Genomic DNA, 17,430 nt, shown 5'->3' with positions numbered 1-17,430 from the left:
TGTACATGCGTTCCCAAACATGAACCCCCCTCCCACCCCCTCCCCACAACATCTCTCTGGGTCATCCCCATGTACCAGCCCCAAGCGTGCCGTATCCTGCATCGGACATAGACTGGCGATTCGATTCTTACATGATATTATACATGTTTCAATGCCATTCTCCCAAATCATCTCACCCTCTCCCTCTCCCTCTGAGTCCAAAAGTCCGCTATACACATCTGTGTCTTTTTTACTGTCCTGCATACAGGGTCATCATTGCTATCTTTCTAAATTCCATATATATGTGTTAGTATACTGTATTGGTGTTTTTATTTCTGGCTTACTTCACTCTGTATAATCGGCTCCAGTTTCATCCATCTCATCAGAACTGATTCAAATGTATTCTTTTTAACGGCTGAGTAATACTCCATTGTGTATATGTACCACTGCTTTCTTATCCATTCATCTGCTGATGGACATCTAGGTTGTTTCCATGTCCTGGCTATTAGAAACAGTGCTGCAATGAACATTGGGGTACATGTGTCTCTTTCAATTCTGGTTTCCTTGGTGTGTATGCCCAGCAGTGGGATTGCTGGGTCATAAGGCAGTTCTATTTGCAATTTTTTAAGGAATCTCCACACTGTTCTCCATAGTGGCTGTACTAGTTTGCATTCTCACCAACACTGTAGGAGGGTTCCCTTCTCTCCACACCCTCTCCAGCATTTATTGCTTGCAGATTTTTGGATCGCAGACATTCTGACTGGCGTGAAGTGGTACCTCATTGTGGTTTTGATTTGCATTTCTCTAATAATGAGTGATGTTGAGCATCTTTTCATGTGTTTGTTAGCCATCCGTATGTCTTCTTTGGAGAAATGTCTATTTAGTTCTTTGGCCCATTTTTTGATTGGGTCGTTTATTTTTCTGGAATTGAGCTGCAGGAGTTGCTTGTATATTTTTGAGATTAGTTGTTTTGCTAAAGACAGTACTGACAATCCTACATGCAGGACAGCAAAGGAGACACAGCTGTAAAGAACAGACTTTTGAACTCAGTGGGAAATGGCAAGGGTGGGATGATTTGGGAGAATAGCATTGAAACATGTATATTACTATATATAAAATAGATGACCGGCGTAAGTTCCATGCGTGAAGCAGGGCATCCAAAGCTGGTGCTCTGGGACAACCTAGAGGGATAGGGTGGGGAGGGAGGTGAGAGGTGGGAGGGGACCTCAGGATGGGGGGGGCACATATATACCTGTGACCGATTCGTGTTGATGTATGGCAAAAACCATCACAGTATTGAAAAGTAATTATCCTCCAATTAAAATTAATTAATTAATTGAAAAAATATGTTCAGGGTTTGCAAATGATTTAATCCATCTAGCACATTATTGAAAAGGGGTGTGAAATCAATAGAATATAAAGTCTAGGAAACATAATGAGGAAAACAATGCAATAATATCACGTGAAATTCTATTTGACTATTGCAACTAATTCTACTATTGCAATTAAGTCTACTCCAGAAATTAGACAGACTATAATAGCAAAATGATATTTTATTCTGAATTTATTCTTAATGCATTAGAAAATTTTAAACAATTATATTTAAAATGTGATTCCTTCTGATGCTGATGATCATAAACTGTTGAACATCATCATACCATTGAGCATTTAAAATAAAAAGAAAATCTCATAATTTTAAAAGTAAGTATTTTCAAAAAAATTAAATATAGTAAACCTTAATAGAATACATTAAAGGGGTTTTTCATCATGTATTTATTTGGGTCTTACAACCCATATTATTAGAAAATACTAATATGTCTTCAGGATAGATTATTTTAAATTAACTTTTCAGAGCAATACTACACTTATTTTAATATTTGGAGTATTACAAATTTTAGTATGCTTTTTTATGTGTAGGTGTTAGCAAATTGTTAAAAGTTTATTAAATATATAATATTAAATTCAACAACAGAGAGTTTAATTGAGATGGGCTGAAAATAATAATTGTCCAAACTATTAATAATTCTAGGAATTCTAGGTTATTTGTGACTGCCAATTAAAGCTTTTTCATTTCCTCATCATGTGTTCAAGAAATAAACCATTACTCCTACCTAAGTGCAAAGAGCAAACCTAAAAAATAAGTTGGAGAAAATATAAAATAAGTGTGAAAATGTATTAATTTTGCTACAATCCCTGCAGTATAAAATTTTGCACACAAATGTTTTACATGCATATTTTTAAATGCAATTTTGTGAAGGGATCATAATTCTTGATTGAAGACACAATTTTATATTTTTCAAAGAAAAAAGTGACTTAGACTTGGGTCTCCCTCAGTGATGACCACATTTATGTATTCTATTCCACACTACCACTTGATCTCACTTCTATCTTTAGAGGAGTAAGTAAGGTAAGCAATGAAGGAAGCAATTTATATTAACTAGGGAGTAGGAGAAAAGAGTGAAGAGACAAAAGAAAAGGAAGAAGGCTGATCTTTTATGTCTCATCCCACTGTGCCCTACTTAACAATATAAATTAAAAAGTTATAACCAATAAGTGTTAGTGAATCTCTATTTGTTATAACTATTATGAGTAAAAGGAATAATCATTTCATTTATCCAGTGACACCGGATAGTACAAAAAGGATTAAATGCAGCACAAAGAATCTCACTGGAAACAAACAGTGCAGAAAAATAAAGTGAACAAGAAGACTTTAGCAGTTTATTTAATTTGAAGCACAACATTCAAAGTGTGCACCACTGAAGGGTTTATCACATATTAATCTCTGTAATCTAGTTGCAGAGAATGAAACAAAGTAGAAACACAGTGCTTGGAAAATAGAAAACCCTGAATGGACTGTTGGCTATGTCCAATAATCTCCCTAACTACCTAAACCATGATGATGGTCAATCCCATGAATGGAAACACCAAGGACATGGCAAACCAAAACTTATGGTTTTCTGCCTCTCATAAGAGGGTAGTCAGTCAGTTTTTATTATCTTTGTGTACACATAAACAGTCTCAATATCAGTTTGTAACTCTTAAGAAAACAATAAGAGAAAATCAGCTTAACTTCATCCAGAGGGTTTTTTTGTTTTTGTTTTTTTAGTTAAATATGAAACCAAAATTTAAATACTAAGAAAAATATTGTATAAAGAGAAATAACATCTGAAAACAGTTGCATGTCGAATAATTGTCTCTTTGGAATGGACTTTAGAAGCATTCATTTATAAATATAAAGAGCAGAGAAACCCATTGTGTAGAAGAGAAAACTTTAAGAATGATGGGAGTAATGACCTTCTAAAGCTTATCCTATAAGTAAAAGTTAACAATAGGATCAGAATTTACAGACCACACGTCTTTAGTCCATTGATTTGTCCATTGAAAATGAAGTGAATGAGATAACTAATGGGCTACTTCAATTTCTAGTGAAATGCAGGATGTCTGGAGTCAATCATAACATCTGTTTTACAGAACATAGCAATACCACAGAAGCCGTCATTGAGCTAGTGGGCTGGGGGCTACGCTGACACTTGGTTTGGAACCAAATGACTCCAGGTTTTTATCAAATTACTAACAGAATCAGACTGATTTTCTAAGAGTCACATCAAGCAGTTTGTGTAGCTGATACATTTTCAGTAATGCGAATAACTCTCATTCATTAAAGTATTGATTAATTGTACCCCTTGGAATTAATAGCAGCTTGTAAGTTTAGTTGCAAATATTGGGTGGTCCTTTTCCAGAAGCCAGCTTAATCCGAATGCTTTACCACACACAAGCAAAATGTGACTAATTCACATGCTGAGATCTCATAAATCTGTCCTGTAATATGTTAGAGACATACATGTAGAGACATCTCCATATATGGTGACTTTGCCTTAACAGGATATATTTCTAGGCCATAGAATGGTATTATAAGAGTCCATGGAAAAATGGAAAATCTTTAAAAATTGACTCTAGAGTCCCCAAAGGTAAAGTAAGATACAGAATTTATTGTTTTATTCTATCACACATTCTGAGGCAGGGATCTCTATGTGTAAATGATGTAGAATGTGAACATTTCCAGTCACCAGGAATCAATGCCAGAGTGTGCCTCCCGAAGACTCTCAAAAAATCTTCCAAAGATTCTCAAAAAAAATTCCCCCAAAGCCCTTCAAATTTACAATGAAGACAGGACAGAAAAGTTGATGTGTGGAGCTATAAGGAATTCTGATTTCTGCTGAAGCACTGCCCTCATTTTAGGGGAATTTTAAATACCTTTCTTAAGCATCTGCACTCAGACTTTACAAGACAGTTTGGTATTCAAACATTTAAACCTTATTCACTCCATTATTATACTTCTATGATTAAGGTTAATGATCCATGTTTTAGAGAGACCAAAATGAGTGAATGACAGTACGTTCTAATAAGAAATTCTAAATCATTTAAAGAGAATCATTCAAAATAAACAAAATTAACCTTTCATTTTAAGCTCTGGAAAGAATAACTGTGCTTTTTTGGAACATCCAAGCAAGCCTAATCTACCTTCCTAGCTTCCAGCCAGGCTTCCATATACAGCCCTTTCACATGCACATTACTTTGCCAATAAATGTCCACATAATCAAGACTCTGTTTTTTTCCAATAGTCCTGTATGGATGTGAGAGTTGGACCATAAAGAAGGCTAAGCACAGGAGAACTGGTGCTTTTGAACTGTGGTGTTGGAGAAGACTCTTGAGAGTCCCTTGGACTGCAAGGAGAACAAACCAGGCAATCCTAAAGGAAATTAATCCTGAATATTCATTGGAAGGACTGATGCTGAAGCTCCCATACTTTAGCCACCTGATACAAAAAGCTAATTCATTAGAAAAGACCCTGATGCTGGGAAAGATTGAAGGCAGGAGGAGAGGGGGACGACTGAGGTTGAGATGGTTGGATGGCATCACCAACTCAATGGACATGAGTTTGGGTAAACTCTGGGAGTTAGTGATGGACAGGGAGGCCTGGCATGCTGCAGTCCATAGGGTCACAAACAGTTGGAATAAATGAGCGACTGAGCAACAACAACAACAGAGAGGTACTTTTGCCTGAAAAGGTATTCTTGTCTGAAAAATCTCTTGGACAGAGGAGCCTGGGGGGCTACAGTCCATGGGGTAGCAAGAGTTGGACACAACTTAGAGACTAAACCACCACCAGAGGTACTTTTACTGAAAATACAAGCACTAGCTAAAGGATAAGGCCATTCAAAGTCTCTACATACATTCACAGAGGACAATATAATAAAATAATAATGCTTAATGTGGAAATAAAATTTAGCCAGGGTTTCTACAAACAGAGAATTAAAGAGACAGATACAATGTGAGCAGTTGTGAGATGAGATTCAGACCTCCCTGGTTCTATCCATCCTTTGCATTTTTCTGCCTTTGATGAGAACTATCATTTAGTTTTCCTCAAGATATTGGAAGGATTAGAGGTCACTGGAAAAAATGGCACAACTGAATTCAAACTCCAGTCTTCTGACAACAGTGATCAAATACACTTATAACGGATTTATGGTGGAGAATTATATATCACTGTGAGTGTTTTGTTTTCCAAATATCCCACATATGAAGCTGTAAACTACAACTATATAACTTAGCAAAGCTAGGACATGATACATAAAATTAAAATGATATATTAGCCTATTGCCATGTGATCCTATGCCTAGATCTTTTTTTCAGTTGTTTTAAAATTTTTTTAAATGTAGAGTAATTTGAAATATGAAAAAAAGTACCAAAAATTTAATAATGAGTAGAGAGAGACTTTCAGAACAAAGACGTGGTAAAGCCAGGAATGATAGAACACTATCCCTTTATTCATTCAGAACTTTATCCCTTTTCTAATAGGGAGACTTTTTCCAAATATCTTTCAGCCAAGGTTTCTTTACTTTTTTTAATGTAAATTTATTTATTTTAACTTTAAAACTATTATGATGCAGTTAGCATTTAATGATTAACATACACACACACAAATACAAACTCCCAAAACAAGGCAAATATATTCATTTCCTCCGGCAAATTTGCTCCAGGAAATTACAGCACACTTAGAGGCTCAATGCAATACACTTTTATTGTTCTAGAACTGTGGAAGTCAGTGGTCTAAAGTGGGAGAGGAAGCACTGTGCTGCTTCTAGGGGTCCTTGGTGTGAATCTGTTTCCTTTGATTTTATTCAGCATCCCTCATTTCTTGGCTCATGTTTGCTTCCTCCATCTTCAGATACAACAGTATAACACTTGGCTCCCTCTTGTAAGGACCCTTAAGATTACTTCAAGCCCATCTAGATATTCCAGGATAATCTTTTCATTTGAAGACCCTGGATTTAACCACAGTGCCTTTTGGCATATAAGATAATGTATGCAAAGGTTCTGAGAATTAGGAGATGGTGATCTTTGGAGGATGGGGAATATCATTCTGCCTACCATAGAAAGTAAAGCCAAATTCTTTCACCTTCTGTGATTTTCAGGGGAAATGAGGACAAAAACTTATAATTACATGATTTCAAACTTTTTTTTTCTTTTTTTAATTTTATTATTAATTTTTTTACTTTACAATATTATATTGGTTTTGCCATACATCAACATTCAAACTTTCTAATATGTGAATTTCTTAGCTCAGTTCAACAAACTAAGTCCCAGAGAAAAAATCTGACTTGAAGCCTGATTTTTTATAATTAAACTTTTACTGGGACATAACTATATCCATTAATATGTTGACTGGCTCCACCCATCAGCACACAGGGTGCTTAAAGTCTTCCTGAGCCCACAGCTACCTCTGCACACAGCCCTGTCCAGCAGAGGTCCAGGGCCCAGCTCTACCTATCGGAGAGCAGAGAACAGATGCCAGAAACTCACAATCCTATAACCTGTTGTCCTAACCTGTCACAGTAGGCCAAACCCTGCCCTGGGACCAGCTAGATCCCAGCCCACTAGCAGGCTAGCACAAACTCCGGGACATCCCAAGAGCCTGTACCCACCTGTTTCAGGAACTGCCCCCTCTCCTCCTACCAGTGACCTGATATCAACCCTGGGATTCCTGGACCCTGGAACCAGAGTTCAGGACCTGACTTTGCTTGCCAGTAATCCTGCACTAACACCAGGACCAGGTTTCACCCACCAGTGGGTGGGCTAGAGCCCCAAAGTCTTATGGACTCTAACTCTTTCCATCAGTGAGCCAGCACTAGCCTTGGGACCCCTGGATTCTGCAGCTGTCCACCTTATGACCAGGCCCCTGTGTGGAACAGCCAGCAGCCTCCATACAAGGCAGACCCAAGCAATCAACCAGACCCGGGGTCAACCAAGCCTAACAGGCCACCCGCATATTCAGCCTGCCACAACTAAAAGACTTACACAGTCCTAACAGGGAGATCCCCTAGAGCATATAGTTTGGGTGATGAGAAGGGAGTGCACTGCTGGGACACATAGAACACCTCCTGCAAATGGTCACTTCTCCAAGATCAGGAAACATAACCAAACTATTAGATACATAAAAATAAAAACAGCAACTTAGACAAAACGAAGCAACAGATGAACATGTTCCAGATGAAGGAACAAGATAAAAAATTCCAGAAGAACTAAATGAAGCAGAGCTAGGCAATCTACCTGAGAAAAGGTTCAAGGTAGAGATTGTAAAGATGATCAAGGAACTTGTGAGGAGAACGATGCACAAAAAAAGTTAGAAGTTTTTAATAAGTTAGAAAATAATAAATGACAATCAGACAGAGATGAAAAATATAGCTGAAATGAAGATGCACTAGAAGGAATCAAGTGTAGACTAAATGATAGAGAAGCAGAACAGAAAGCTGGAATAAAGAGTAGTAGAAATCACTGGTAATGAACAGAGAAAAGAAAAGAGAATGAAAAGCAATGAAGACAGTTGAAGAAACCTCTGGGACAACATAAAATGTACTAATATTGGTATTACTAGTTCAGAAGGAGAAGAGAAAGAGAAAGGGGCTGATAATATATTTGAAGATGTAATAGCTGAAAACTTTCCTAACATGGGAAAGGAAACAGTCCAGAGAGTCCAGGAAGAATGGAAAGTCACATATAGGATTAACCCAAAGAGGAATGCACCAAAACACACTGTAATTAAAATGACAAACAGAAAAACAGAAACTATAAAAAGCAGAAGGGAAAGGCAACAAATAACATACAAGGCCATGAAATTAAAAGATACTTGCTCCTTGGAAGGAAAGTTATGACAAACCTAAATAGCATATTAAAAAAACAGAGACATCACTTTGCTGACAAAGGTCTGTATAGTCAAACTATGGTTTTTCCAGTAGTCATGTATAGATGCAAGAGTTCGACCATAAAGAAGGCTGAGTGCTGAAAAATTGATACTTTCGAATTGTGGTGCTGGAGAAGACTCTTGAGTGTTCCTTGGACTGCAAGGAGATCCAACGAGTCCATCCTAAAGGAAATCAATCCTGAATATTCATTGGAAAGACTGATGCCGAAATTGAAGCTCCATACTTTAGCCACCTGATGCAAAGAGCTGACTAGATGGAAAAGACCCTGATGCTGGGAAAGACTGAAGGTAAAAGGATAAGAGGGCAGCAGAGGATGAGATGGTTAGATAGCATCACCAACTCAATAGACCTGAAATTGAGCAAACTCCGGGAGATAGTGGGGGACAGAAGAGCCTGGCTTGCTACAGTCCATGGGGTTGCAAAGAGTTGAACATGACTTATCAACTGAATGACAACAAACATAGAAGAGAACTCTCATAAGACTATCAGGTGATTTTCAGCAGAAACTCTGCAGGCCAGAAGGGAGTGGCATGATTTATTTAAAGTGATGAAAGAGAAGAAAAATTAATAGGCAAGAATACTCTACCCAGAAAAGTTTTTTTTCAAACTTAATAGATAAATTGAAAGTTTTACAGAAAAGCAAAATTAAAAGAATTCAGCACCACTGAACCAGTTTTGCAACAAATGTTAAAGGAAATAGTCTAGGTGAAAAAGACAAGGCCACAACTAAAAACAAGAAAATTACAAAATGAAAAAGTTTGTCAGTAACACAATAATAGTAACACCTCACTTACATCAATGGACAGATGATCCAGATGAAAAATCAGATTGGAAACATTGGCCTTAAATGGTCCATTAGACCAGATCTATCTGAAAGCACTCTTAAGTGTACATGGACTATTCTCCAAGATAGGTCACATGCTAGGCTATAAAACAGGTCGTAGTAAATTTAAGAAAATTGAAATCACATAAAGCATCTTTTCAGACCACAATACTTTGAGACTAGAAATCAACTACAAAGACAAAAACTACATAAAAACACAAACATATGGAGACTAAAAAATATGTTTCTAAACAATTAGTGGATCACTAAGTACTGAATTTCAGACTGATAAGGCTACACACATGCTTGACTATGGTTGAATTTTTAATAAAAATTTAAAAAATTAAATTGTCATATTATTATATCATACATCATTGTTTATTGGCACTGAATAAAGTATTGTGCCAAATACTTTGTGCACAAGTTCATGTCTATATACACAAAATGTGAGTAAGCAGCAGCTTGAATTTTCAGATGAAGAAATTAAGGTTTTGAAATGTTAACTATCTTCCAAGATAATGCAACTCGTAAGTAGAAGTGCTAGGATCTAGACACAAGTCTTTGGCAACCAGACTATATGTTTCTAATCCCTCTATATATCCCTGATGTATATATTTGCTTAATAATTTACTTAATCACTGTTACTTTGTTAAGATTTTATTCTAGTAAATATTCCTAATAATAATAGGAAACATTATTTTCTATTTAAATTATTACATAAGTGTACACAGGAATTATGGATCTCTTTCTTCTCTGATGTAGGATATTATAAGGAAGAATAAGATTTTTTTGTAGAGACAGAATGCCTGTGCTTGAAGGTAATTAGCCTGTCTAAGGAGGCCTTACAAATAGCTGTGAAAGTGAAGGAAGTAAAAAGCAAAGGAGAAAAGGAAAGATATACCCATTTGAATGCAGAGTTCCAAAGAATAGCAAGGAGAGATAAGAAAGCCTTGCTCAGGGATCAATGCAAAGAAATAGAGGAAAACAACAGAATGGGAAAGACTAGAGATCTCTTCAAGAAAATTAGATTTCATGCAAAGATGGGCTCAATAAAGGACAGAAATGGTAGGGACCTAAATGAAGCATAAGATATTAAGAAGAGGTGCCAAGAATACACGGAAGAACTATACCAAAAAGATCTTCATGACCCAGATAATCACAATGCTGTGATCACTCACCCAGAGCCAGACATCCTGGAACTTAAAGTCAAGTGGGCCTTAGAAAACATCATTATGAACAAAGCTAGTGAAAGTGATGGAATTCCGGTTGAGCTATTTCAAATCCTGAAAGATGATGCTATGAAAGTGCTGCACTCAATATGCCAGCAAATCTGGAAAACTCAGCAGTGGCCACAGGACTGGAAAAGGTCAGTTTTCATTCCAATCCCAAGGAAAGGCAATGCTGAAGCATGCTCAAACTACTGCACAATTGCACTTATCTCACACGCTAGTAAAGTAATGCTCAAAATTCTGCAAGCCAGGCTTCAGCAGTACATGAACTGTGAACTTCCAGATGTTCAAGCTGGTTTTAGAAAAGGCAGAGGAACCAGAAATCAAATTGCCAACATCTGCTGGATCATCGAAAAAGCAAGAGTTCCAGAAAAACATCTATTTCTCCTTTATTGACTATGGCAAAGCCTTTGACTGTGTGGATCACAATAAACTGTGGAAAGTTCTGAAAGAGATGGGAATACCAGACCACCTGACCTGCCTCTTGAGAAACCTGTACGCAGGCCAGGAAGCAACAGTTAGAACTGGACATGGAACAACAGACTGGTTCCAAATAGGAAAAGGAGTACATCAAGGCTGTATATTGTCACCCTGCTTATTTAACTTCTATGCAGAGTACATCATGAGAAACTCTGGGCTGGAAGAAGCACAAACTGGAATCAAGATTGCTGGGAGAAATATCAATAACCTCAGACACCACCTTTATGGTAGAAAGTGAAGAACTGAAGAGCTTGTTGATGAAAGTGAAAGAGGAGAGTGAAAAAGTTGGTTTAAAGCTCAACATTCAGAAAATTGAGATCCTGGCATCTGGTCCCATCACTTCATGGCAAATAGATGGGGAAGCAGTGGAAACATTGGCTGACTTTATTTTTCTGGTCTCCGAAATCACTGCAGATTGTGATTGCAGCCATGAAATTAAAAGACGTTTACTCCTTGGAAGGAAAGTTATGACCAACCTAGATAGCATATTAAAAAGCGGAGGCATTACTTTGTCAACAAAGGTCCATCTAGTCAAGGCTATGGTTTTCCAGTGGTCATGTATGGATGTGAAAGTTGGACTATAAAGAAAGCTGAGCACCTAAGAATTGATGCTTTTGAACTGTGGTGTTGGAGAAGACTCTTGAGAGTCCCTTGGACTGCAAGGAGATCCGACCAGTCCATCATAAAGGTGATCAGTCCTGGGTGTTCATTGAAAGGACTGATGTTGAAGCTGAAACTCCAATACTTTGGCCATCTGATGTGAAGAGCTGACTAACTGGAAAAGATCCTGATGCTGGGAAAGATTGAGGGCAGGAGGAGAAGGGGATGACAGAGGATGAGATGGCTGGATGACATCACTGACTCGATGGATGTTGAGTCTGAGTGGACTCCGGGAGTTGGTGATGGACAGGGAGGCCTGGCGTGCTGCAGTTCATTGGGTTGCAAAGAGTCGCATATGACTGAGAGACTAAACTGAACTGAACCATCTTTATAAACTTGCCAAGTTATCTAAACTGCCTGGGACTGCCTCCTTATTGATGTGTCATTTATGACATCACCTTCAGCTAAAATACAAGATACCAGTACAAAACCACTGGGAACTATACACACAGTCTTATATCAGATACATTTTTAGGAGGTGCACAGTTCCCAGTCAAGCTATATTTTACTATTTGGAGAGCACTTTCAAGGAATGGAAAACCTAAGAAGATTTATAGTTTTATTCATAGAATTTCATATCAGAGACTGACTATTTTAGAATTTTTTTTAAATGATGCTCCCAGGCTCTTTGGATCCCTATTCTCTAGTTTACTGTATTTATATGAAGATAATATTCCAGGGTCTTATAAATATAAGAGAAAGTATGTGCAAGAATACAAGAAATCCTCAAGAACTGATATACTCATTCATACACACAATTCTACTTAATTTTCATATTCTGCTTTATAACAAAAATCATTATTTAAAGACAAAACTTAATGAATATGTTCATGGGATTTCCCAGGCAAGAACACTGGAGTGGGTTGCCATTTCCTTCTCCAAGAAAGAAGACTAAACTCCTCAAAACTGTTTTTAAAATGTGTCATGGAATTGTTTTCAGGGAAAACTTCCTTTTCTTTGCTTTTATATAATAAAATACGTATAAATGATTTTTTATTTTTTCATGCAGCCAAACATAAGAGGAATAACTGTGAGTTGTAAAGAAAGCTCCAGGGCACACATGGTACCACCACAGCTTCTCTTTGCCTTTTCTTTTTGCCTGGTCTATAAAGAGACTGGAGAAGGCAAGGCACTCCACTCCAGTACTCTTGGCTGGAAAATCCGATGGACGGAGGAGCCTGGTAGGCTGCAGTCCATGGGGTCGCAAAGAGTCAGACACGACTGAGTGACTTCACTTTGACTTTTCACTTTCATGCATTGGAGTAGGAAATGGCAACCCACTCCAGTGTTCTTGCCTGGAGAATCCCAGGGATGGGGGAGCCTGGTAGGCTGCCATCTATGGGGTCACACAGAGTTGGACATGACTGAAGCGACTTAACAGCAGCAGCAGCATAAAGAGACTAACTTGGAACTGAGTATCTATCAGCAGCTCTTGAAATAACAGGATTAAGATATTTTAGAATTTTCCAAGTTTCCGTGGAATCTATTTTCCAAATTTAGTTTGGGTTCAAGTTCCTCCTTAAAATTAAGGATCTTAAAGAAATTAAGCAAAATGTATTTATTTTAAACTCTGTATTTTCTTGATCAAATCTCCTATATAATAAGTGTCAAAGTATATAGGTAGGTGGTTGGTTGGTTTGAATATTATAACCAGGGTTAGCCAAATGTATATTGGCTGATAGTGATTGGCAACAGATAGTGATTTCAGTTATAAAGTAGATAAGATTCATTAACAATTATATTATAAACAAGGAGACAATAATAGTAAACATAAGGAACAATAATGCCAAAATGGCAAGAGTTAGAAGGTACAGCTGGAGAAGGCAATGGCAACCCACTCCAGTACTCTTGCCTGGAAAAATCCCATGGTTGGAGGAGCCTGATAGGCTGCAGCTCAGGGGACACGACTGAGCGACTTCCCTTTCACTTTTCCTTTATGAACTGGAGAAGGCAATGGTAACCCACTCCAGTATTCTGGCCTGGAAAATCCCATGGATGGAGGAGCCTGGTAGGCTGCAGTCCATGGGTTGCTAAGAGTCAGACATGACTGAGTGACTTCACTCTCACTTTTCACTTTCAAGCACTGGAGAAGGAAATGGCAACACACTCCAGTGTTCTTGCCTGGAGAATCCCAGGGACAGGGGGCCTGGTGGGCTTTGACTTATGGGGTTGCATGGAGTTGGACATGACTGGAGCGACTTAGCAACAGCAGTAGCAGCAGAAGCAGCAAAAGGTAGAGCATTAAAATAACACTTGTTGGTAGCAAATCTGTTACACACTTTCTGCTGACACTGATTGTTGCAGTGATATTGTGAGTCAGATTTTATACGAACATGATTAATGATGTAGGAGAGTAGAATCAATATTATGCTCTGATTCAGAAACCTCAGAATGGCAAAAATGTGTTTTAGCAAATCTTTCAGGTAATTCTGATGCATGTTAATGTTGACAAAATCTGGCTTAGACTGCAACTACTTCTACAAAATCATAAAGTCAGATACTTATAAAGAGATAAATAGTTGCATTAAAGCTCTTATTTTCCTTCTAAAAATTATCTTCTTAGGATACTAGCAGGTGTAATCATTGTTGACCAGACTGTTTCCTGATCTTCACGTGGAATATCTGCCTGTAACTTGTGAAGATGCAGACTGTCCTAGAGTTGAAAGGGATGCTCAATAAGCTGACAGGTATATAATTATGTACAAATAAAATTATTGACATATTTTCAAGTTGATGTAAATTAGAAGTTCCATTTCTTCTTGGATATATCATAGAATGCTGGGACTAGTGTTACTCTACCCTACATACGCAAGAGCCAACTCATTAGAAAAGACCCTGATCTGGGGAAAGGTTGAAGAGGAGAAGGGGATGACAGAGGATGAGACGGTTGGATGGCATCACTAACTCAATGGACATGAGTTTGAGTAAGCTCTGAGAGACAGTGAAGGACAGGGTAGCCTGGTGTGGTGCAGTCCATGGGGTTGCAAACAGTAAGATATGACTGAACGACTGAACAACAACAACAACTTTACAAAAAAGCCTATGCAAACAAAATCATAACTTTGCTGAACATATCAAAGAGCCAAAGTCACTAGCAAACATGTAACATCAATCCACTCACTCTCAGGCCCTGTTAAGCAAAGATGAGACACATGCATCTGATCACCAGTGACAGAAGACAGTTAGGATGCTATATAATTAAGTTAGATGCATTTAGCTACAGTTGTGATGTACAGTCAAGGTCAGGTGTGCGGTTGGATACAGCATCCTAAGATCTATAGACACAGGAGTTTTTACACATGTGCAGGCTCTTCCCCATGGACCTCAATCTCCTGGTCATGAGAAAGATGTGGGAAGAGCAGGACATAGACAAGTACCTTTCTTGCTATTGCAGGCTTGGATGGGAAAGTGGTCACTTCTGGGAGAAAAGCATGAAGTCCTGTTGCAACCCTTCTGTGGAAAATGAAATAAGCTTCTGAGGGAGGAGTAGAAAACCCATCACCACCAGGGCAAATGTGTAGACTCCCTGTAGCAAGGTGAAAAACAAATGAACAAGTAAAACTGGGGAAGTCTTGGACCCAGGAGCCTACTCCAATAATACCCAGAGACCTCCTAACACATGGGAGAGCTAAAAAACAAACAAGCAAAAAGACTCTCCCATGGAAGATCAGCCAGAGATATGAGATGCAGTTTGGCAGTCAGGAAGAGAAGAGGCAAGATCACTGGGAAAGGATATTTCTAACACCTAAAAACAGATCCTGTCTGAGGTGGAGAACCCCTTCCTCTCACCACCAGACTACCAAGTACCAAGAAGCATGTAACTGCAGTCTTTCACTGGTTGACTGAAAAAAGTCTGAAGAGGTATACAGTTGTGGAAGACATGAAAGAGGAAGCTAAAGCTGAAGATAAAGATGAAATATTGGGAAAATGCATCTGAAATTTCCAAGCCGAGCCAAAACAAAGGAATTAAAAGCCAGTGGTCCACTGAAGGTAATCATAGGATAAAGACAACCCAATCTCAGCTGATTACTGACTATATTCACTCAGCAATATCCCTTCTCATATACACATATTCACTGACAGTCTAACACAGCCTGAGCTGTGTCCGTTTCCAAATGTAAAGTCTCTACTGTTAAATATATAATGCATACTTAGTTGCTCAGTCATGTCTGACTCTTTATGACCACATGGACTGTAGCCGGCCAGGCTCTTCCATCCATGGGATTTTCCAGACAAGAACACTGGAGTAGGTTGCCATTTTCCTCCTCCAGGGGATCTCTCCAACTCAGGAATGGAAACCAAGTCTCCTGTGTCTCCTGCATTGTAGGTTGATTCTTATCTGCTGAACCATCAGGGAAGCCCGCTAAATACATATTATCTGAAATCAGATTGATTATATTCTTTGCAGCCAAAGATGGAGAAGCTCTATACAGTCAACAAAAACAAGACCAGGAGCTGACTGTGGCTCAGATCATGAACTCCTTATTACCAAATTCAGACTTAAATTGAAGTAGGGAAAACTGCTAGATCATTCAGGTATGACCTAAATCAAATCCCTTATGATTATACAGTGGAAGTGAGAAATAGATTTAAGGGCCTAGATCTGATAGATAGAGTGCCTGATGAAGTATGGAATGAGATTTGTGACATTGTACAGGAGACAGGGATCAAGAACATCCCCATGGAAAAGAAATGCAAAAAAGCAAAATGGCTGTCTGGGGAGGCCTTACAAATAGCTGTGAAAAGAAGAAAAGCGAAAAGTAAAGGAGAAAAGGAAAGATATAAGCATCTGAATGCAGAATTCCAAAGAATAGCAAGAAGAGATAAGAAAGCCTTCAGTGATCAATGCAAAGACATAGAGGAAAACAACAGAATGGGAAAGACTAGAGATCTCTTCAAAAAAATTAGAGATACCAAGGGAACATTTCATGCAAAGATGGGCTCGATGAAAGACAGAAATGGTATATACCTAACAGAAGCAGAAGATATTAAGAAGAAGTGGCAAGAATACACAGAAGAACCATACAAAAAAGATCTTCAGGACCCAGATAATCACGATGGTGTGATCACTCATCTAGAGCCAGACACCCTGAAATGTGAAGTCAAGTGGGCCTTAGAAAGCATCACTACGAACAAAGCTAGTGGAGGTGATGGCATTCCAGTTGAGCTATTTCAAATCCGGAAAGATGATGCTGTGAAAGTGCTGCACTCAATATGCCAGCAGATTTGGAAAACTCAGCAGTGGCCACAGGACTGGAGAAGGTCAGTTTTCATTCCAATCCCAAAGAAAGGCAATGCCAAAGAATGCTCAAACTACTGCACAATTGCACTCATCTCACATGCTAGTAAAATAATGCTTAAAATTCTTCAGGCCAGGCTTCAGCAATATGTGAACCATGAACTCCCTGATGTTCAAGCTGGTTTTAGAAAAGGCAGAGGAACCAGAGATCAAATTGCCAACATCTGCTGGATCATGGAAAAAGCAAGAGAGTTCCAGAAAAAAACATCTATTTCTCCTTTATTGACTATGGCAAAGCCTTTGACTGTGTGGATCACAATAAACTGTGGAAAATTCTGAGAGAGATGGGAATACCAGACCACCTGACCTGCCTCTTGAGAAATCTGTATGCAGGTCAGGAAGTAACAGTTAGAACTGGACATGGAACAACAGACTGGTTCCAAATAGGAAAAGGAGTACATCAAGGCTGTATATTGTCACCCTGCTTATTGAACTTCTATGCAGAGTACATCATGAGAAACGCTGGACTAGAAGAAACACAAGCTGGAATCAAGATTTCTGGGAGAAATATCAATAACCTCAGATATGCAGATGACACCACCCTTATGGCAGAAAGTGAAAAGGAACTAAAAAGCTTCTTGATGAAAGTGAAAGAGGAGAGTGAAAATGTAGGCTTAAAGCTCAACATTCAGAAAACGAAGATCATGGCACCCGGTCCCGTCACTTCATGGGAAATAGATGGGGAAACAGTGGAAA

The 17,430-nt window shown here is 38.4% G+C and overlaps 1 protein-coding gene across 1 annotated transcript in view; it reads right to left on the bottom strand.

The window, feature by feature from the left end:
- TLL1 (tolloid like 1) overlaps nt 1-17,430 on the bottom strand; it is a 317,935-nt gene that overhangs the window by 18,828 nt on the left and 281,677 nt on the right. The window lies entirely within an intron of this gene.

Source organism: Oryx dammah, unplaced genomic scaffold, assembly GCF_014754425.2.
Source record: "Oryx dammah isolate SB20612 unplaced genomic scaffold, SCBI_Odam_1.1 HiC_scaffold_12, whole genome shotgun sequence".
Lineage (NCBI taxonomy): Eukaryota > Metazoa > Chordata > Mammalia > Artiodactyla > Bovidae > Oryx > Oryx dammah.
The sequence above is the reverse complement of the archived record's forward strand: the minus strand, read 5'-3'. Positions and strand labels throughout refer to the sequence as shown.